Below are 22,932 nucleotides of genomic sequence, written 5' to 3'. Positions count from 1 at the left end.
GCAATTGCACGGTTTGCACACCTGGTGACTACGGGCTTGCTCATAGGGCCAGTCTCTCCCTTCCTTGGCTGCCGGCAGCACCGCAGGGCCTCTTCTTCGATCACCGGCTCCGGGAGCGCTGGCGGCAACGCTGAGCCTGTTCTTTGCCGGCGGCTGCAGGAAATCCTGGTGGCGTCGCTGGCATCTGCCACTGCTGCAGGTCCTTGCGTTTGCTGGCGGGATTTCCTTTGCCACGTCACTGTTCCACCCCGCTGCATGCCTTCCTGCCAGAGGCAATGGCACCCCTCCCCCTGTTGCCACCCGGGGCAGACCGCCCCCTCGCCCCCCCCCCCTTAGTATGCCTATGCCTCACTCCCTCTCTCCCACTCCCTTCCTTTCCCTCTTCATCATTCACCACCCTCTCCCCTCCCAACTCTCTTTTCTTCCCTTTCTTTCACTCACTCACTCATACCATTTCCCTTCTTTCTCAGTCACAATCCACCATATAACTCCCCCCTCCCGCTAAGGTCTTCGACCCCTGCTTCTTCCTGCCAGTTGGGTACAGGAAGCCCGCTGGCTTGTTCCCACCACTGTACCGCCACACGGAGCTTCATCTCACTGGTAGGGATGGGAACCCTGCTAGCACATCTTCAGTTGGTCCTTCTGCAGGCGAGGCAGTTGCCGTGTGGATATTTGGGGAGGGTACTTCCTGCCACTCCCAACATTTTTTTCCGCATGAGGGGGCTGCCTCGCCTTGCCTCATTATAGAACTTCCCCAGTTCTCAACACTCGCCCACTAAGACTTCTCCAACTCTGAGAGGAACTGAACAGCATTCTCCTATCATCCTATGTATAGGATATTACTACTAGAGCTGTAGATATAAGGGTTCCCTTTTCACTGGGACACTCCTTGCTGCCCAGGGGGTACGTTATTTACATTTTTATATACTGTTATGGAGCAATATAAATAGGGTCCTACATTTTCGACTTAAACTGAGTTTCACCCTTAAAGTCCCAGATTTCTCCAAAGGTGACAATTGGTTTAAACCTGTACTCACCCTAATTTTAGGCTGATTGAAAAGCTGCACCAGAGCTGCAGATGTAGTGTTGCAAGGCCTACAACACTGCTGGGGAAGCCAGCGTGGGCCGCAGAGCATGCTGTGTCGCAGGTCCCGCTCCCCACCAATAGGAGCACTCACCCTCCACTGCCGCCCATGCCGGGTTTCAGGTTCCACCTCCTCACCCCCCCCCCCCCCCCCAAGCAGCCAAAGTGGCTGCTGCCTGATGCCGTGAATGCATTTGACGCAGGATCTGTCTACCTGAAATACTTGCCGGCAGGCTCCCTGGCCCTGCTCAGAAGCGGAGCTGCAGTGCCGCTGAAGGAGAGAGGCCTGCAGCCACCACGGGGAAGGAGGAATGCTACTGCAGTGAGGGTGGGGGAGGCGGGGACGCAGAGGATGGGGGTGGAGATGGGGATGCTAGTGAGCGGGTGGGTGGGAGAATCTGCTTAATATTGTCATCCAAAAGAAATTCCGATATTTACCTGGAAAAAGAACGAGTTGTTATTTTCAGCTGATATTTCTCCTGTTTTTGTTCTTGTCGTAATAAACCCTGATAAATTCCCGATAAAAATAAAGCACAATAAAAACTGAAAATGAAGGCCTCTAAATATTTATTTATTTATTTATTTATGGTTTTTATATACCGGAAGTTCCTGTATACAATACATATCACTCCGGTTCACATTTAACAGAGATAACTATCGCCGGGGAGGCGGTTTACAAGGAACATATCGTATATAATAAACGGATAATCTAAAATAAAGTACAATCAATTATGAAACAACTAAGATCAACTTAGAACACAACTTGGAACATATAACTGAAGTAATATAAGCAATATGGACATTACATTATTGTTGTAAGACAAGGGTGGTTGTTGTTCTTCTTGCTTTAGCTCTCTGGGAAAGCTTGACGGAAGAGCCAAGTCTTGAGTTTCACTTTAAAAGTAGTGTGGCATGGTTCAAGGCGGAGGTCCGGTGGCAGGGAGTTCCAGAGGGACGGGCCCGCTGTAGATAGAGCGCGTTTCCTCAGGGTAGATTTTGCAGGTTGGGTGATCATTCTGTTCTGGTATGCCCATCTGGTTGGTTTTTTAGAAGAGTCTAGTTGAAGCTGGAAGGTTAAGTTGAGGGGAGAGATGTTGTGTATGGCCTTGTGAATCATCATGCAGGTTTTGAACTGGATCCTGTATTTGATGGGAAGCCAATGGAGATGCTGGAGGATCGGGGTGATATGGTCCCTTTTTTTTGGCATTGGTAAGGATCCTTGCAGTGGCATTCAGTACCATCTGGAGTGGTTTGGTGGTGTATGCGGGAAGGCCCTGCAGGAGTGAATTGCAGTAATCTAATTTGGGGAGAATGATGGCTTGGAGTAGTGTGCGGAAATCCCTGTAGAGTAGTAGGGGCTTTAGTTTCTTTAGCACTTGTAATTTAAAGTAGCATTCTTTTGTAGTGTTATTATATAGTTAAATATAGATTATATATACAATTAGTACTGTCTGGTACAAGTTTACATACCATCTTTGAATCTTGAATCTTGGTTGGCTCTTCCTAGTTCTTGCTCCAAAGTATCCTTTCGGAGGTGTGGGTGTGTGGAGGGGTAGGAAAAAAGCTGTGGGAAAAGGATGAGAAATCGACTTCAGGGCAGATTGGTCCTATCTGAATTTTATGAGCTGTTGGGTCAAATTCTAACCTCCTAGCCTGAACTCACTTTAACTTTTGTGAAACTTCCGTAGAGGGTTTTTTTTTTTCATTTTGTTGATGGCTCTGGGGTGAAAGGTCAAAACTTGGCCTTCTGCCTTGCCATAAACATCAGTGAAGTCTGTGAACTTCTTTGTGAACGAGGTTCCTTCATCCGAAGTGCATTACATCTGCGTATTTCCAGTTCTCCTCCCTGGAGGTCAGCTTGGGAATGCTTACCCTTTATTTGGGAGGAGCGGCAGGCAAAATTTTTCGTAACAGCTTGCATAGCTGCAAAGTCAGGAGATAAAGGCCTTGTACCTCATTTTCAAAGGGAAGCTACGCGGGTGCTGTTCCTTTGGAAACTGCCCACAGGGACGAGGTAGCCCACGGTCTCGGCGCCGGCTTTATTTTTTTTTTCTCCTGCGGGCAGACGTTTGCCATGATAAAACTGCACACAAAGCTTTGAAATCCCTTCGCCATGCAGTGATTCCCAGCTTCCACCCTAAGCACACCATGCAAGCCCGTGGGCATGCTTAGACGGACTGACTATGGCCAATCTACCCAGAGAGATCGCTGTTTACCTGGGTAAGTGGCATAGAAACATAGAAACGAAGGCAGAAAAGGGCCAAATGATCCACCCAGTCAGCCCAGCAAGCTTATGCCAGTATCTGCCGCACTCTGCAGGTTATCTCCATGCTCATCAGTTTCCCAGACCGTAAAAGTCAGGGCCCTCATTGGATGCTCTTTGAATCCAATTTCCCTTTACCCTTGCCATGGAAGCAGAGAGCAATGTTGGAGTTGCATTAACAGTATCAAGACTTATTGCTTAAGGTTAGTAAAAGCTGCATCAGCAAGTTACCCCCATGAACTCTCTTTCATTTCTATCCTCTAGCTTTTAGGGATCCACAGTGTTTATCCCATGCCCCTTTGAATTCATTCACTGTTTTCATATTCACCACCTCCTCTGGAAGGGCATTCCAGACATCCACCACCCTCTCCGTGAAGAAATATTTCTTGACATTGGTTCTGACTTGTCCTTCCTGGAGTTTCATTTCATGACTCCTAATTCTATTGATTTCTTTCCAATGGAAAAGGTTTCATGATTGTGCACCATTAAAACCTTTCAGGTATCTGAAGATCGATATCAAATCTCCCCTGCATCTCCTCTCTTCCAGGGTATACATATTCAGATCCATCAGCCTCTCCTCATAAGACTTCCGATGCTGACACCACATTATTTGGTTGCTCTTCTTTGGACCACCTCTATCCTGTCTTTATCCTTTTTGAGATACGGGCACCAGTACTGAACGCAGTTCTCAAGGTGAGGCCTCACCAAGAACCTAACCAAGGACCTACCATCCAAGAAAGAGATCTAGGCGTCATAGTGGATAACACATTGAAATCGTCGGTTCAGTGTGGTGCAGCAGTCAAAAAAGCAAACAGAATGTTGGGAATTATTAGGAAGGGAATGGTGAATAAAACGGAAAATATCATAATGCCTCTGTATCGCTCCATGGTGAGACCGCACCTTGAATACTGTGTACAATTCTGGTTGCCGCATCTCACAAAAGATATAATTGCGATGGAGACGGTACAGAGAAGGGCGACCAAAATAAGGGGAATGGAACAGCTCCCCTATGAGGAAAGACTAAAGAGGTTAGGACTTTTAAGCTTGGAGAAGAGACGGTTGAGGGGGGATATGATAGAGGTGTTTAAAATCATGAGAGGTCTAGAACGGGTAAATGTGAACCGGTTCTTTACTCTTTCAGATAGAGCACTCCATGAAGTTAGCATGTGGCACATTTAAAACTAATCAGAGAAAGTTCTTTTTCACTCAATGCACAATTAAACTCTGGCATTTGTTCCCAGGGGATGTGTAGCTAGTGTAGCTGGCTTAAAAAAAGGATTGGATAAGTTCTTGGAGGAGAAGTCAATTATCTGCTATTAATTAATTTGACTTAGAAAATAGCCACTGCTATTAATAGCATCAGTAGCATGGGATAGACTTAGTTTTTGGGTACTTGCCAGGTTTTTGTGGCCTGGATTGGCCACTATTGGAAACAGGATGCTGGGCTTGATGGACCCTTGGTCTGACCCAGTATGGCATGTTCTTATGTTCTTATGATCTGTACAAGGGCATTATCACCCAGCATTCTTTTGGCTTTAGCTATCGCCTTGTCACCTTGTTTCACTGACTTCAGATCACCAGACACTATCACACCAAGGTCCTTCTCCCAGTGTGCATTAGTCTTTCACCCCCCATCACATAATGCTCTTTTAGATTACTGCACCCCAGATGCATGATTCTGCACTTCTTGGCATTGAATCCTCAACCAGTCTTCAGGCTTTCTTAAATCACTTTTCATTTTCTCTACCTCTTCAGACGTGTCCACTCTGTTGCACATCTCAGTATCATCCGCAAATAGACAAACTTTACAGTCTATCCCTTCTGCAATGTCGCTCACAAAAATATTGATCAGAATTGGTCCCAAACTGATCCCTGTGGTATTCCACTTTACACCATTCTTTCTTCGGAGTAGGTTTCATTTACTATTACATGCTGTTTCCTGTCTGTCAACCGGTGTGTAATCCATGCTACTACCTTGACACCCTCTCCCAAGCTTCTCATTTTGTTCGCGAGTCTCCTATGTGGGACCGTATCAAAAGCTTTACTAAAATCCAAGTAAATCACATCGAGCACTCTTCCCTGATCCAATTCTCTAGTCACTCAATCAAAAAAATCAAATGGATTTGTCTGACAGGATCTTCTCCTGGTGAATCCATTATCTTGGGTGAAGCAACCTATTGGATTATATAGATAGTTCAATATCCTTTCCTTCAGCAGAGTCTCCATTAATTTTCCCACCATGGAGGTGAAGCTAACCAGCCTGTAGTTTCCAGCCTCCTCTCTGCTCCCACTTTTTTGAAGAGGGAACATCACCACTCTCTTCCAATCTCACGGCACCACTCCCGTTTCCAGTAGAGATGTGAATCGGAACCGGAATCGGTTCTGATTCCAGTTCCGATTCACATCATGTTGTTTTTTTTCATCCGGCCCGATCGCGGTTTTGTTTATCGGCTGCGCCCGAGCCGATAAACAAAAAACCCACCCGGACCCTTTAAAACTAATCCCTTAGCTTCCCCCACCCTCCCGACCCCCCCAAAAACTTTTTACAGGTACCTGGTGGTCCAGTGGGGGTCCCGGGAGCGATCTCCCACTCTCGGGCCGTCGGCTGCCACTAATAAAAATGGCGCCGATGGCCTTTGCCCTTACCATATGACAGGGTATCCGTGCCATCGGCCGGCCCCTGTCACATGGTAGGAGCACTGGATGGCCCACGCCATTTTTAAAGATGGCGCCGGCCATCCAGTGCTCCCTCCATGTGACAGGGGCTGGTCAATGGCACGGATACCCTGTCACATGGTAAGGGCAAAGGCCATCGGCGCCATTTTGATTAGTGGCAGCCGATGGCCCAGGAACGGGAGATGGCTCCCGGGACCCCCACTGGACCACCAGGTACCTGTAAAATGTTTTTTGGGGGGGTCAGGAGGGTGGGGGAAGCTAAGGGATTAGTTTTAAAGGGTCGGGGTAGGTTTAGGGGTTATTTTTGTGTGCCGTTTTTCCCTCCCTCCCCCAAAACGATAAGGGAACCCCCATGAACAATTTTGTGGGGTTTTCCTATCAGTTTCGGGGAGCCCCCGATTTCTGACGATTTTGAAAATATCGTACGATATTTTAAATCGTCAGAAGCCCGATTCACATCCCTAGTTTCCAGGCATCTATTAAACAGGTCCTTCAGAAGACCTGCCCAGCACATCTCTGAGCTCCCTCAGTATCCTGGGATGTACCTCAATCGGCCCCATGGCCTTTTCCACTTTCAGTTTTCTTAGCTCTTCCTATACAATCTTTCGGTAAATGGAATTTCATCTACTCCACCCCAATCCACAGACTTGTTAACTAGCGACGGTCCTTCTCCAGGGTCTTCTTTACTGAACACAGAACTGAAGTATTTGTTTAATATTTCTGCCATTTCTTTGTCTGTCTCCACACATCTGTCTTTGTCACCTTTCAATTTCATTATACCACTTCGGACCTTTCTCCTTTCTCTGATATATCAGAAAAATGTTTTGTCAGCTCTCTTTACCTCTTTGGCAATCCTTTCTTCTGCCTGACTTTTTGCTTTCTCGATTTCTTTCTTCGTCTCCCTCATTTTCACCAGATATTCTTCCCTTGTTCCCCCTTTTGGATCCTTCATATTTCTTGAACGCTGTTCTTTTTGCCTTTACTTTTTCAGCCACCTCCTTTGAGAACCAGATCGGTTTCTTATTTCTCTTACTTTTGTTTACTTTTCTAACATAAAGATTTGTTTCCATTGTAATTGCTCCTTTTAGTTTGGCCCACTGTTTCACCTCTCTCATTTTCTCCCAGTCTTCTAGTTCTACCTCCAGGTCTGTCCCCATTTCCACGGTCTGTTTGTTTGAAATTCAAAATTCAGGTCTTCGTGTGACCTCTCTGTATCCTTTCTTTTATTTATTTTTTTTATTTTTCATTTATCTTCTTTTAGCAAATTACAAAATAAATATTTGTATTGGAAATTTCAGAAATACAAATCGGTAACAAGTATATATTCAAAGTAAATAGCCCTTTATATCCCACAAAGGGTCTATATTAGAATTTCCAAATATTTCTCTTGATTCATAGGAAACTCGGAGAGAAAGGAAACAACGAGGAGTACATTAGTGGAAACTTTTACACATTGGTACCCATATTACACACCCTCCCAGACAAAAAAATCCCTTAACTGATCCGGTAAGAAGAAAACATATGTATTCCTGACCAGTTTGATAATGCACTTGCATGGGTAGCGCAATACAAAGCTAACTCCTAGTGCTTGGGTCTCAGGTCTCATCTGTAGAAAATCCTTTCTACGCTGTTGCATTGATTTAGCTAGTTCGGGATATACTCGTACGAGACCTCCGCAGCATAACACATTTAAACTTTTAAAATAATTCTTCATAATCTTAGAGACACTGGGTTCATCGAAAAAAGAAACAAAAAATACAGCACAATCAACAATTTCTACATTAGAATTTTCTAAATATTCGGTCAGGTTTTGAAAATCTGACCCTTGAACATTAGGAAACACAGAAGGAGTGCTGCTTCTCTTAGGCAAAAAGAAAAGTTTCTTAACGGCAGGTATCTCTTCCTGAGGAATCTTTAAAGTCTCCATTACATATTTCCTAAAAGATAAAAGGGGTATTTCACCCATTACAATGGGGAAATTTAAGAATCTCAAATTTAGATGCCTCATATAGTTTTCAAGTCTTCTCAGCAATGAAGCCCTTTTTGATATCATTATGGCATTAGCATTTTGGAGACTTTTTATGTCCTCATTTATTTTCTTTATTGAATTATCCTGTTCGACGAATTTCTGATGTGTGTCCCGTTCCAGTACCCCAACCTTAACGGCAATATCGTCAAGTTTTAGGGATTGATCGTCTATCTTAGCAGACATCCTCGACATGAAGTCCCAGATTGTATCAAGGGTCACAGCCACCAGTTTAGTTAATTGCAGGGGGGAGGTCTTACCCCAAGTCCGGTAGAATTACCAGCCTCTCCAGATGATCTAAGGTCCTCTGTTGTCTCTTCCCCTCCTCTACTCAGCGTGGTAGTCACTTGGGGTTTCAAAATTCCTCCAGCCGCTCAAACCACTCTGTCGGCTTCTGGGCCACCCAGCTGAAACCGCCCGATGATGTCATCGTTACGCGCCTCAGCTCCTCCGTCAGCGGATTGTGGCAACACTCTCGGCAGTGTCCTGGGATCTGGAGGACTCAACGAAAGTTTCCCAGGAGAGTATGATTCTCCTCTCACCAACTCTCCAGTGGGGATGGAAGCCCTCAATTCAGGTGGGTTGACAGTGAACTCAGATATTAAACGTTGTCCGAGGGCATTATCCTGGTCGGGTGGATAGACCTGGACTTTGCCTTTTCTCTTATGAGGCATAATTTTTTAAGAAAGCAACACAATCTGCTTTGCTTCAGAAATCTGAGACCCGGAGCAAATGGAGTTAAACCCTCTCAAGGCGCCATCTTGTTTTCTCTCCTCTCTGTATCCTTTCTGTGATATCAAACCATACCATTTGATGATCACTGATAATCAGGTGGGCACCCACCTGGCCATTAGAGACATTATACCCGTTAGAGAGCAGTAGGTCAAGTATAACTCCCTCCCTCGTGGGTTACATAACCATTTGTTTGAATAGAGCCCCATACAGGGCATTCACTATCTGTCAACTTCTGGAAAATTCAGCAAATGGATTTTCCAGTTTATGTCTGGCAGATTAAAATCTGCAAAAATCAACACTTCTCCCTTCTTTCCCACCTTTTGGATTTTTTGACCAGATCACTGTCTAGTTCTTCCATTAGAATTGGAAGCCTGTAAATCACTCCAGTAAAAATGGATGCACCTTCATCTTTTTCTAGGATGGCTCATAATGCTGCTTCTCTACCCCATGTTCCTTGCAGTTCAGTTGCTTGGATATTTATTTTGACATTAAGAGCTACTCCTCCACCTTTTCTGACCTCTCTGTTCTTCCTTAACAAGTTAAAGCCCGGTATGGCCATATCCCAGCCATGAGAATCAGTGAACCATGTCTCCGTGACAGCAACAATATCCAAGTCTGGTTCCACCATTAGGGCCTGCAGGTCTTGGATTTTATTGTCCAGACTATGAGCATTCGTGGTCATAGCTTTCCAATTTTTCTCCCTTGATTTGTTGCACTTCCTAGTCACATTTTCTTCTTTTTTCAGCTGATTGATTTTGTTATTTTCTCCTCCCACTCCCTGTAGGGTTTGGGCGTGACATGCCAATTTCATTGGCCATCTCCTGCCACCCCCATTCTTTGGTTTAAATTTCTGATAATATATGATCTGAATTTCTCACTTAGCATCAATGCTACATCCGAGGAGTGACTAGGTGTGTGCAAATTTTTTTTGTATGAGCAACAATTTTTTTTAAACCAAGACGTTTTGACACCAGTATTAGCGTTGCCTTTCTGTATATAGCACAAAGAAAAATTTATGTGAGCGACCATATAAAACCTGTGAGCAATGCTCCAAAATGTATAAGCAATCGCTCAGGTGCTCATCTTAGAGGGAACTATATTTAGTATCCTCCTTCCTGCTACAGACAAATGTAGGCCATCCTTAACATATAGCCTTTTACTGCTTCATATAAGACCCCAGCCTCCAATGTATCCAAACCACTTTCTGTACATCATGTTTTGAGCCAGGAATTGAAATTATCTATATGGCATAACTTCTCAGTTCCCTTTCCATGAAAAGGTAATATTTCCAAAAAGGCAATAGTCTTTGCAGTGTGTCTTACCGTCTTACCTTCTTTCCTAGATGTTGGAAATCTTTGTGTACTTCATGGATACCATTTCTATTGAGGTCATTGATCCCCAGATGGATGATAATACTGATATCAAAGTTCCTACTTTCATCTTCAATGACTTGGACTATCTGGTTTGCATTTCTACTAGCTGAGGATCCTGGAAGGCATTTAACTGTTCCATCACCATGAAAATGCGCTCCTAAATTGGTTCCTCTGATGACTGAATCTCCCAGCAGAAGTTTTCTTTTATAACATTGTATCCTGTTGAAGGGCTTCTGGGTTCATTGGGTGACTTCTCTTTCAGACATCTCTTCAAATTCTATTTCTGAGGTTTCTTCATTCCCGAATTCAAAAAAGGCATTATGTAGGGGTAACAGTGGGGAGAGTGGGTGTCTCCTCATCACAGGCCTTATTCTGTCAGAGAGCACTGTTATCCAATTGTTCCTGGGTTTTTGATTCCTGGATGTCTGACATCTCTGTGGGAGTGGGGGTTAATGCACAGGATGCTGTACGGTTGGGGATGGTGGGTGTCTGTTTGTCACATGTCTTGTTCTACCACAGTCCACTGTAAACTATTTTTTCTTGGGTTTCTGAAATCTCTGTGGGAGATGGGTAAGAGATACTGGATGGTTAAAGAAGGGGAGGTTAATTGGAACCTGGACAATTCCTCCCTCAGAAGAATCAGCTCCATTTTAATTGCAGACAACTGAAGGCAAAAAGGAACCACCTTCGATTCTCCAAATGATAGGCCTTGGGACATAAGCACCACAATTGTTGCACTGAATGAAAGACATTTTGTTAAATTATCACTAATCCCTTAAAATCCTATGAATAAAGTATGGTAAAATTTAGACTCCAGCAAAAGATTTTAATAGGTATTTGAAATAAAAACTAACAATATTAGTGTTAGCCATTAAAGATTAATAGGTAGAATACAAAAACCAAATTTTACAAGCAATATGACAGTTTAAGTTACTGAGCTGTAAGAAACTACTATGCAATGGGAGATGAAGTAATTGAAGATAATGAACTGAGTCCAGGGAAGACTATATAAGAAAAGTAAACAGGGTGGGTGGGTAGAGGGTTAGGGAGGAAGGGAGGAAGGGAACTAAACAGCTGAGATTACTTGCAGGGAAAAAAGCAATTTCACTGAGCTTGCAGCTGCAGACCTGCATTGCTTCATCGCCCACCCCTCCCCGTACTTTAGATATATCAAACAGACGAGCGGCCAAAATAAAATGTGCCCTGTACCTTTTATTGTAAAAAAAAAAAAAGGCTAAGAGAACATGAAAGAAATTGACTTCCGAGAAAATGAAAAGGAGACGCTCGGGTACCACGGAAACATGAAGGTAAAGCCGAAGAGGAAGCAGGGTGTAAGGCACTGCAATGGGGAGGGGAAATGGGCGGAGTAGATGAGCCTGGAGACCTTAATTTACTGTCAATTTCCGTGTTTTAAGAATGAGGATCAATAGAGGGAGGAAAAGGCCAGAGAAGAGGGAAACCCATATTTTGGGACAGGCATTACATAGTACTGTTCTTCGTAGGGCAATGTGAGGGTGGTGCTGGGGTCTCCACATTCTTGACAGCCATGGGCATTAATCACAACGATCAGACTGCCAGCACCTTTCTGTACAAAATGTATATTTACGGGTGACTTTTCTTCCTGGCAGTAATGATCCAATTTTGCCTTGCAGCCACAGACAAAAAAAAAAAGCCTGGACCCTTATTTGTTATACGGTGAAATGTGGAAACAATTTCCATATCACAATGTGTTGCAACTAGAAAAAAAATAATAGTTAGACAACGCTTCACAAGGAGGGCATAACAGTACGTGACCTAGTTTGTTTCGGTGCACATGGTTCTTATCCGCCCATGTTCCAAGTGTCAGCTCCCTTCTTCATAGTGTACCGGAGATTTGATGGATGGAGTGTCAGATGAGACTATCCTGTGCAGGATCTTCACCTCTGACTGCCCACTGCTTGCAGATGTGCAGTGAGAAAAAGACCACAAAGAAAGAAAGCGCTTTCCAAATTCCTTTAAGAAGATTAGAATTTGGTGGTGCACAATACTTATGAAACTTCTGCATGGTCACCCAATATCCCACATTGCATAGAAGTCTCTCTGAAAGCTTGGGCGCTCCCAAGCCACAAAGCATTTAAAACAAATCTTTAGCTTCCAGTTTAGGTCTTTCGGAAGTTTCCACTGCCTTCTTTAAAGAGAAGTAGACACAGAAAAAGAGGGTTACATTAGCACAAATCTGAAACATATGAGTAGTAGTGCAAATTGTCAAGATCTCAACTCTGGCTACTGTCTATTCATGTATCTTTCATATGTAGTCGTAATTCAATCATCTTAAAAAAACCCAAAAAAACCCCAAACCTTGAAGTGGAGAGGACATCTCACAGTGGCCAGGGTTGCAGTCTTGGCGATTGGCGCTTCTCCTCACATGTTTCAAACTTGTGCTGATTCAATCCCTTTTTTGTCTATTACTGTGTGCCCACAATATGTGCATGTAGTTTTCTGCATGATTATGATTAGGCAGATGTTGCATATGTACCAAAGATATGATCTTTACAGATCCAAGGAAATGGATGATCCGTGTGTGGCTGAGATCATCATTCGGCTATGATTGCACCAGGAGTATTTTTAATAAAATTGGACAGTCTAAAAGAATGAAAAATCTAAAAATGATTTAGTGGCAATGTATGATTCTTGCAGTATTTTTTTAGTTTAGCCTCAATCTCTGCAAAAGCATCCCAGCTACTTTAAAAAAAGAAAAAAAAAAGTGTTTCTCTCCAAGCACCTTTTCCTTGCCTCCTCTCTTGTGATAATAATATCTATCTACAAACCCGTTCCCCAACTGCTGTACATTTTCTAAGGAAACTCCTTAAGACTTTGCCTAGCCATTTCTGATCCAAGCGTGAGGTAAGTGAATACGAGGTATACTCTCCACTGTAGAATATTTTTTAATTCAATAAAAGATGATAGAATTATAAATGTATATGAAAAATGAGCAAATGGACAGGGTTGAAACCTTGACCATTAGCGTTACTGCTCACAAATTTCAAACTTGTGCTAGCTCAACGCCTTTTTGTGTCTGTTACCAGGCATCCAATATAGGCGCACATATTTTTCTGTTGAAATCGAAATGAAATGGAGACAGGCGGCCTTTTCACTTTTGAGGCATAACTGAGTCCCATGATGCATTGCAGGAGATGATGTCACCGCACAGGGCTGAAAGTGAGGGAATAAACTGAAGGCAGAGGGAGAGGGAGATCATTAGCAACACTTATTTCTCAGCGCATTGTTTCGTGGATGTGAGAAAAGGTTGTTGCAAGAAGATGTCAGACGAGAAAGAAAATATAAAACTAAGAAGTATTCGGATATTATACAAGATTTTCATATCTGGTGCTGGTGACACGACTAGGTACTTGCAAATGGTGGTCGAGCAGTTCTTGTAGTGAGCTGTACTCAAAGTGATTCCTCTACTAGAAAGGGAGATACTCCCCTCTGTGACTAAGCAGCTTAACCCCCCTAACTGTTGGATTTCTCCTCTGAACCCTAGGCAACTGACAACCTTCAGCTCAGTTGAACCCAAACCCTAGAAATATGCGCAGTCCAAACCAGAATGGTGATTCCAACTTGCCAAATTTCACACACATAAAATAGGGTTTCTTCAACAAAAGTAGGTCACAGGCTCCACGGTGAAGTTCACAGACAGCTAGCACATAAACCTCCTTGGATTTCATCTCCTAGCAAAACCAACATAGTTCATTACAACAGCAATTGTCTTCGACTTCACTAACCTTGTGATAATAAGAACACAGCTGAGGATGCCCATAGATTAGTCTCCAGTCAGTTGTATCCTTGCAGGGGCTCTGTCAAGAAGGTAGGCCAAAAACCTAAGAATAGATTATTGAAATCTTTCTCTGAATGAAGTAAAGTGAATTATAAGCCAGTTACTTGCCTACAGCATTCACACAATCTTCTTGAAGAGCTCTGAAAATCCATGAGAATCGATAAACACTCCAACTTACAGCCATGACCTGCTATTTTACAGTTGAAGCTACACAAGGTATGCAAAACAGGAGTCCGATCTTTTTGTAAGACCATCCATGTAATTGCATTAGTAAAAGTGAATCCTTTTCCTGGGATGCAAAATGCTCATCACCACAGTAATCGATACTATTCAACCCAAGAGACTTATAAATAAGCCGAGCAGCCTAGGGGTGGGACACCCTTTTATTGAGCTCTCTCTCTTCTCTTCACCCATTTTTGCTCTTTCTCTCTTCTTTTCTCTCCACCTACTCTTTATCTCCCCCTCTTCTCTTCCTGTGCTCCCTTTCTGTTTACCTTCCTTTCCTCTTGCTTTTCTATGCCTCACATAAGAACATAAGAAGTTGCCATACTGGGTCAGACCAAGGGTCCATCAAGCCCCGTATCCTGTTTCTAACAGTGGCCAATCCAAATCACAAGTACCTGGCAAGTACCCAAACATTAGATAAATCACAAGCTACCATTGCTTATTAATTAATAGCAGTTTATGGATTTTTCCTCTAGGAACTTATCCAAGCCTTTTTTAAACCCAGCTACACTATGTGCTGTAACCACATCCTCTAGCAATGAATTCCAGAGCTTAACTATACGTTGAGGGCCGGATTTTAATATCCACACCCGATTTTATAACATGCGCGTGCAGCTGCGCACATGTTATAAAATCCAGGGTCAGCGCACGCAAGGGGGTGCACACTTGTGTACCTTGCACACACTGAGCCCTAGGGGAGCCCTGATGGCTTTCCCTGTTCCCTCCTAGGCCGCTCCGAAATTGGAAGCGGCCTCAGAGAGAACTTTGCTTCCGCCCCCCCCCCCAACCTTCCCTTCCCTTATCTAACCCGCCCCCCAGCCCTACCTAAATCCCCCCCCCCCCCACTTTTGTTTTGTTATTTTCGCCTGCCTCTGAGCAGGCATAGGTTGCGCGGGCCGGCCAAGTGCCAGTGCGCGATCCCCAGGCCCAGCAGCAGTGGAGAGACCTCTGGCTATGTCCAAGCCCCGCCCCCGGACCCCCCCTCCCCGCCAACGCCCTGCCCATTTTTCAAGCCCCGGGAATTACACACGTCCCGGGGTGTGCGCGCGTCGCTGGGCCTATGCAAAATAGGATTTACACGTGTAGGCTTTGAAAATCTGCCCCTGAGTGTAAAAGAATTTTCTTCTATTTGTTTTAAATGAGCTACTTGCTAACTTCATGGTGTGCCTCCTGGTCCTTCTATTATCTGAGAGAGTAAAATACCAATTTACCTTAACATGTGCAAGTCCTTTCATGATTTTTGTAAACTTCTATCATATCCCCCCTCAGCCATCTCTTCTCCAAAGTGAACAGCCCTAACTTCTTTAGCCTTTCCTCATAGGGCAGCCTTCTATGCCCCTTATCATTTTGATCACGCTTCTCTGCACTTTCTCCAGTGCAGCTATATCCTTTTTGTACACAGTACTCAAGTTGTGGTCTCACCATGGAGCGATACCGAGGCATTATGACATCCTCTGTACAATTTGCCATTCCCTTCCTAATAATTCCTAACATTCTGTTGGCACACTGGGCTGACAGTTTCAATGTATTATCCAGTATGATGCCTAGATCTCTTTCCTGGTTGATAACTCCTAAGATAGAACCTAACAGTCAGGCCGATTCAGTACAGTGCGCTCCGGTGGAGCGCACTGTACTGTATCGGTGGAGCGCACTGTATCAGTGGAGCGCACTGTTAACCCGCGATTGGACGCGCGTTTTCGACGCGCTAGCGTAACCCCTTAATCAGTAAAGGGTCGAAAATGCGCGTCCAACCCCCCTCCCCAAACCTAATAGCGCCCGCAACATGCAAATGCATGTTGCGGGCGCTATTAGGTATTCCCGCGTGATTCAGAAAAGAAAATGTGCAGCCAAGCCGCACATTTTACTTTCAGAAATTAGCGCCTACCCAAAGGTAGGCGCTAATTTCACCGGGTACCGGGAAAGTGCACAGAAAATCAGTAATATCATGGCGATATTAAGTCGGAGGTCCCGAAAGTTACAAAAAGTAAAAAAAAAAATTTGAAATCGGCCCGCGGCTCGTGGGTTGAAAACCGGACGCTCAATTTTGCCGGCGTCTGATTTCCGAACCCGTGGCTGTCAACGGGTTTGGGAACGATGCCGGCAAAATTGAGCATCGGCTGTCAAACCCACTGACAGCCGCCGCTCTTTTTACCGCGGACCCTCATTTAAATACTGAATCGCGCGCACAGGAGAGCGGGCATTCACCCGCTCTCCCGCGGACTTTACTGTATCGGCCGGATTGTGTAACTACAGCAAGGGCTATTTTTCCCTATATGCAACACCTTGCACTTGTCCATGTTAAATTTCATCTGCCATTTGGATGCCCAATCTTCACGTCTTGCAAGGTCCTCCTGTAATGTATCACAATCCGCTTAAGATTTAACTACTCTGCATAATTTTGTGTTATCTGCAAATCTGATCACCTCACTAGTTGTACCCCTTTCTAGATCATTTATAAATATAATAGAAGCACCGGTCCAAGTCAGATTCCTAAGGCACTCCACTGTTTACCTTTTTCCACTGTGTAACAAACCATTTAATCCTACTCTCTGTTTCCTGTCTTTTAACCAACTTGCAATCCACAAAAAGACATCGCCTCCTATCCCATCACATTTTAGTTTTCTTAGAAGCCTCTCATGTGAGATTTTGTCCAACGCCTTCTGAAAATCCAAATACACCACATCTACCGGTTCACATTTGTCCACATGTTTATTAACCCCTTCAAAAAAATGTAGGAGATTTGTGAGGCAACACTTCCCTTGGGTAAATCTATGCTGGATGTGTCCCATCAAACCATTTCTATCTATAATGTTTTGCGATTTTATTCTTTATAACAGACTCCATGATTTTTTCCAGCATTGAAGTCAGGCTCACCAGTCTGTAGTTTCCCGAATCACCCCCTGGAGCCCTTTTTAAATATCGGGGTTAGATTGGCCTTCTGCCAGTCTTCAGGTACAGCGGATGATTTTAATGATAGGTTACAAATTCATTGAAATAGGTCTGAAATTTCATTTTTTACTTTTTTCAGAACTCACCTAAGGCATACAATATCGGTTGAAGGGGAAAAGAGAAGGAGGAGAGGAAGCAGAACCACGAAGCAAAGAAGGATCATCCTTACCCACTTCCACACCATGGCACACATCTGTTTGGGAAAGTGGAAGAAGAAGGTCTAGGATCCCATTCATCTACCCCTGCTGCACTGGCTGCAGCAGCCGCTCTTCCAGCAGAAAAAAAAGATAAAATCTACAGCCACTCAACAGCCCAATCTCCTCAACCATGGTGGCACATTGGTACTTTCAGGAGGAAGGCCGGAGCAGGATCTGTCTTGACCTGTCTCCTCCCCACACTATCACTGCCAGCAGCTGTGGGGACAGAAGTGATTAACTGTTGAAGGAAGGAGAGGAAAAACCACCCTGTGCCCTCTGCTTCTAGCAACCACGGGGGTTCTGGGTTGGGGATGATGGGGTTTGTAGAGAGTTTGTGCAGCGTCTGAGCAGGCGTTCCTCTCTCAATAGATCAGAGTGCAGCTGCCCTGCACAGGCTGAAGACCCTAGCAAGGTGCTGTGCGGAGCTGGGCAGAGCCCTGCAGACCCCGCTGGAAAAACGGATGCGTTAGTCCTGAAAAAAATTGCAATCCTGTCTGTTGGAAGGACTGGTTGTGTATGTTTTGTCGACTGGACGAAGCAGCCCGGGAGCTAATAGGGTGGGAAAGCCTTTCCCTTCGTACAGCGTAATTAATTGGCCACAGTTCCTCCTGAGGACGTGGATAGGACAGCATTGCCCCCACCCACTGCACTTATTAGCTACAACCTTTGACTAATTAGATGGGGGTTTGAAGCAGGAACCGTGGCTCTTGTGCCACCTTATGTGCTGTCACAGGAATTAGACAGGCGTGACCCAGTGTTGCCGGAATCCCTGACGTCTGGGTCCCTCAGCATCGCAAGAGCTATCGAGATGTCCGCTGTGCCACTGGTCGTGGTACGGGGCAATACGTGACTTGTATCAATTAAAATCATTTTACCTTTCACTTGTTGTTCTTCAAGTTTTTTTCAGCCGATTTCTGGTGAGATCCTTGAACCTCAAGGAAAAGTTGAACTTAGAAAATGTTGGATTTGATTGACTTTGGTGTCATAAATAATAATAATGTGACTACGGTGATCTCTCTGAGAAAGGGTAAACTAATTGTATGTACACCATTTGAGACGAAACAATCTGTGACACTGCCCCAAACATGTTTCAACTTAGGTTTGTTTCTTTCAGGACATCCGGAAAAAATAAGCGTGCGATATTTGCGCACATTGGAAACCCAGGGTTATGCAAATCTGCCTCGTGCACCTCTCACTGTGGTGATCCAGAAAAGCAGACGGCCTAGATGTGCCTCCAGGTCTGGGTCAAAAAGCACTGCACCTGGTGCTGAGGGAAATTTGAAGGGGATATGCTGAAAGAACTTCCTTTATTCATTTTCAAATCCATTTTCCAGGGTAAAAATGATGATTTGTGCAGGTAACGTGGCCTTTCTGCATACGCACCTCCTCTGCCTAGCTAAGAGCATAGGCATGCCTCTGCAGCTGGACTGCGAGAAGGCGTCCCCAGGAATATGTATGCAAGGGGGTGGGGAGGGAAAGAAAACGGTGCACGTGTGCTTGATTTTCAAACATGCACGCGCGGTTCCCCCCTCTTGCCCGCCTTGCTCTCGACATGTGAACTCACCGGAGTAGTTTTACTCTGAAAATGAACCGCAAAGCAGGTGTGCTAAAAACAGACAACTACACAGGCTACTCAAAACTGCCCCCTCCCCCATGCAAAAGTACGATTTTTAATTGGTGCATGGTGGGTGTGTCAGATGGCTTTTGGCAACTTTGCTGACTGGCAGGGCTGATTTGGTTGCCTTTCAATGATGTGTTCCACGACTCAGGAAAGCTTTTGGATACCCGAGTGACTGAAGTTTCAGAGAAGTCAGAAACCTGGCACATTTGCATTGAGCTTGCGTGTTTCCAGCCCTCATTAACGGGCACCTTTCATTATCATTAACCCTAATGGTGGCTTATTGTGTTAGTTATAGTTAATTAATTTAAATTTTACTGAAGCATTGAAAACAGATTGCAGATGTTTGGAAACAGATGTTATTTTAATGTTAGAGCGGGATCATGAATATTTATAGGCGATTATTGCCTGAAGTAGGTTACGTTGCCTAAAAACACTCTGGTTTAAAACTTCTTCCAAAGGAAAACCCTAAATGTCCGGGAGCAACAAAATATTTTCCGCTGCAAATGCACAGTGTTGCATTGTTATGCTAAAGTATGCAGTTATGAGGTAACAAATGGTGGGATGTGAATGGATGAATGCTTATTTTCTAAGGCATTTGTTCACTAAGGCACGGCGTGCAGTTACGCAAGTTTATTAGTGAATAGGCCCCGTTAGAAATGATGGGAGCCACAGTAATTAATGCATGTTAATGGACATTATCTAAATGTGCCGCACCTCAATAAACAGGCCCCCTATGTTTCTTAAACTATTCACTTGCCATTTGCAGGGTACAGTGTTCTCCTACTGTCACCCATAGAACTTAATTTTTTCTTTGTGTACTTTCATTGTATATTCATGACCCATTGTGCAGAAGTTTCTGTAGCCACACTGGTCCCAGTTAAGAGAAGATATCTCACGGGTTGTGCTGTTATCTGAGGAAGGACCCCGTGCAGTCTCATTTATTCCCAGCCATAATATAAATTCGGCCGTGACGTCTTCTACTGATCCAATATAAGAACCATTCCAAGACATCATACGCGAGCTGTCGAGAGCACGGGGGCCCCTTCTTCAGATGTGACAGATGCACATTTTGAATTCAAGCACGCCTTGGACAGACACAGACAGCAGTAAGAACTGTGACAGTTCCAACGGGCCTACTGGGGAGGATTCTTTTTACCTTTGTCTTTTTTTTTTTGTTATTTTCAATTTATTGAGAAACAATACAATTTACAACTCAAATTGCAAATACAAAAATAGGCGGGGTCAGAGGCTCCCGGCCCAGCTGCCGCTTGCTGCTGTGCCAGGGATCACGCGCCGGCAGTCGGCTGGCGCGCGCAACTTACTGGGCCGAAGTAAGTTTGGAAATAAAAAAAAAAAAAGAAGAGAAAGGTAGGGGGGAAAGGGCGGGGGAGGGAAGGGAAGGTGGGGTGGGGGAGGTAGGGAAGTTCCCTCCGAGGCCACTCCGATTTCAGAGGGAATGGGGGGTCGGCGCACCCCCTTGCGCGCGCCGACCCCCCTGCGCGCAGGTTATAAAATCGGGCGTATATGTGCGAGCGAGTGGCGTTTCACGTGCACAAGGGGGGGGTTAAAAAATACGCATGGTGATGTGAGTAGGACTTTCCCAGTTCCCTCCCAGTCCTCTCCAATTAAGGAGCGGACTGGGAGGGAACTTTCCTATCAATTTACCTAGCCTTCCTCCCTTTTCCCCTCTCCTCCCCAACCCCTAAACCCACCCTAACTCCTCTAAATTTTCTTGTTTCAGAACTTACGTGCTCCTTTGAGCAGCAGTAAGTTCCGCGTGCCGGCCACCTGCCAGCACTCACTTCTCAGGTACAGGGCCTAATGGCCTCTGTCGGCCCCCACCCTGCCCCCCCCCGGGCCCGCCCATTTCACCAAGCCCGGCACTTCTGCATGTATCAGGAAATACGTGCGTCACCGGGACGTTTCTAAAATGTGATTAGCGTGCGCACAGCCAGGCCACTCGCGTATCCCCTGGTTTTTATGCACACTGGGGGGTAGATTTTTTAAAAAAGCGCGTTCGCGTACTTTTGTTGGTGCATCAGGCGCAAACAAAAGTACGCTGGATTTTATAAGATATGCGAGTAGCCGCGCGTATCTTATAAAATCCTGGATCGGCACGCGCAAGGCTGCCAATTTTGGGCAGCCGGCGCGCGCCGAGCCGCGCAGCCTGCCTCCGTTCCCTCCGAGGCCGCTCCGAAATCGGAGCGGCCTCGGAGGGAACGTTCTTTCGCCCTCCCCTCACCTTCCCCTCCCTTCCCCTACCTAACCCACCCCCCCGGCCCTATCTAAACCCCCCCCTACCTTTATCCATGGATTTACGGCTCCCGGAGGGAGACGTAAATCCACGCGCGCCAGCAGGCTGCTGGCACGCTGAGACCCGACCTGGGGGCGGTTCCGGAGGGCGCGGCCACACCCCCGGAACGCCCCGGGCCGAAACCACGCCCCCGGGGCCGCCACTGAAACGCCGCGTCCCACCCCAAAACGCTGTGTCGTTCGGCCCCGCCCCCAACACGCCCCCTTCAGAAAGCCCCGGGACCTACGCGCGTCCTGGGGCTCTGCACGCGCCGGCGGCCTATGCAAAATAGGCCGCCGGCACGCAAGGCCCTGCTCGCGTAAGTCCAGGCGGATTTACGCGAGCAGGGCTTTTAAAATCCGCCCGTGGGCTTTGAAAATTTGGGCATGATTAACTTAATTAATTAATATTCTCTTTGCTTTTTTGACTTCCGCAGCATACTGAGCTGACGATTTCAATGTGTTATCCACTATGATACCTTGATCTTTTTCCTGGCTGGTAGCTCCTAATATGGAACCTAACATCATTTAACTACAGCATGGGTTATTTTTCCCTATATGCAACACCTTGTGAGACTGGAAAATTGGGCATCAAAATGGCAGAGCAAGGTGATGCATATAGGGAAAAATAACCCATGCTATAGTTACACAATGTTAGGTTCCATATTAGGTCCTACAACCCAAGAAAGAGATCTAGGTGTCATAGTGGATAACACATTGAAATTGTCGGTTCAGTGTGCTGGGGCAGTCAAAAAATCAAACAGAATGTTGGGAATTATTAGAAAGGGAATGGTGAATAAAAGGGAAAATGTCATAATGCCTCTGTATCGCTCCATGGTGAGGCCACACCTTGAATACTGTGTACAATTCTGGTCGCCAAATCTCAAAAAAGATATAATTGCGATGGAGAAGGTACAGAGAAGGGATACCAAAATGATAAGGGAAATGGAACAGCTCCCCTATGAGAAAAAACTAAAGAGATTAGGACTTTTCAGTTTGGAGAAGAGACGGCTGAGGGGGGATATGATAGAGGTGTTTAAAATCATGAGAGGTCTAGAACGGATAGATGTGAATCGGTTATTTACTCTTTTGGATAATAGAAAGACTAGGGGACACTCCATGGAGTTAGCATGTGGCACATTTAAAACAAATTGGAGAAAGTTCTTTTTCACTCAACGCATAATTAAACCCTGGAATTTGTTGCCAGAGGATGTGGTTAGTGCATTTAGTATAGCTGTGTTTGAAAAAAGGATTGGATAAGTTCTTGGAGGAGAAGTCCATTACCTGCTATTAAATGAGTTGACTTAGAAAATAGCCACTGCTATTACTAGCAATGGTAACATGGAATAGACTTAACTTTTGGGTACTTGCCAGGTTCTTATGGCCTGGATTGGCCACTATTGGAAAAAGGATGCTGGGCTTGATGGACCCTTGGTCTGACCCAGTACGGCAAGTTCTTATGTTCTTATTGTCCACATTACATTTCATCTGTCATTTGGATGCCCAATCTTCCAGTCTCGCAAGGTCCTCCTACAGTTTATCACAATCTGCTTATGATTAAGTACTCTGAATAATTTTGTATCATCTGCAAATTTGTTTACCTCACTCATCGTATTCCATTCCAGATCATTTATAAATATATTGAAAATCACCGGTCCAAGTACAGATTCCTGA

This window comes from Rhinatrema bivittatum, chromosome 6 (assembly GCF_901001135.1).
Source record: "Rhinatrema bivittatum chromosome 6, aRhiBiv1.1, whole genome shotgun sequence".
NCBI lineage: Eukaryota > Metazoa > Chordata > Amphibia > Gymnophiona > Rhinatrematidae > Rhinatrema > Rhinatrema bivittatum.
The sequence above is the reverse complement of the archived record's forward strand: the minus strand, read 5'-3'. Positions refer to the sequence as shown.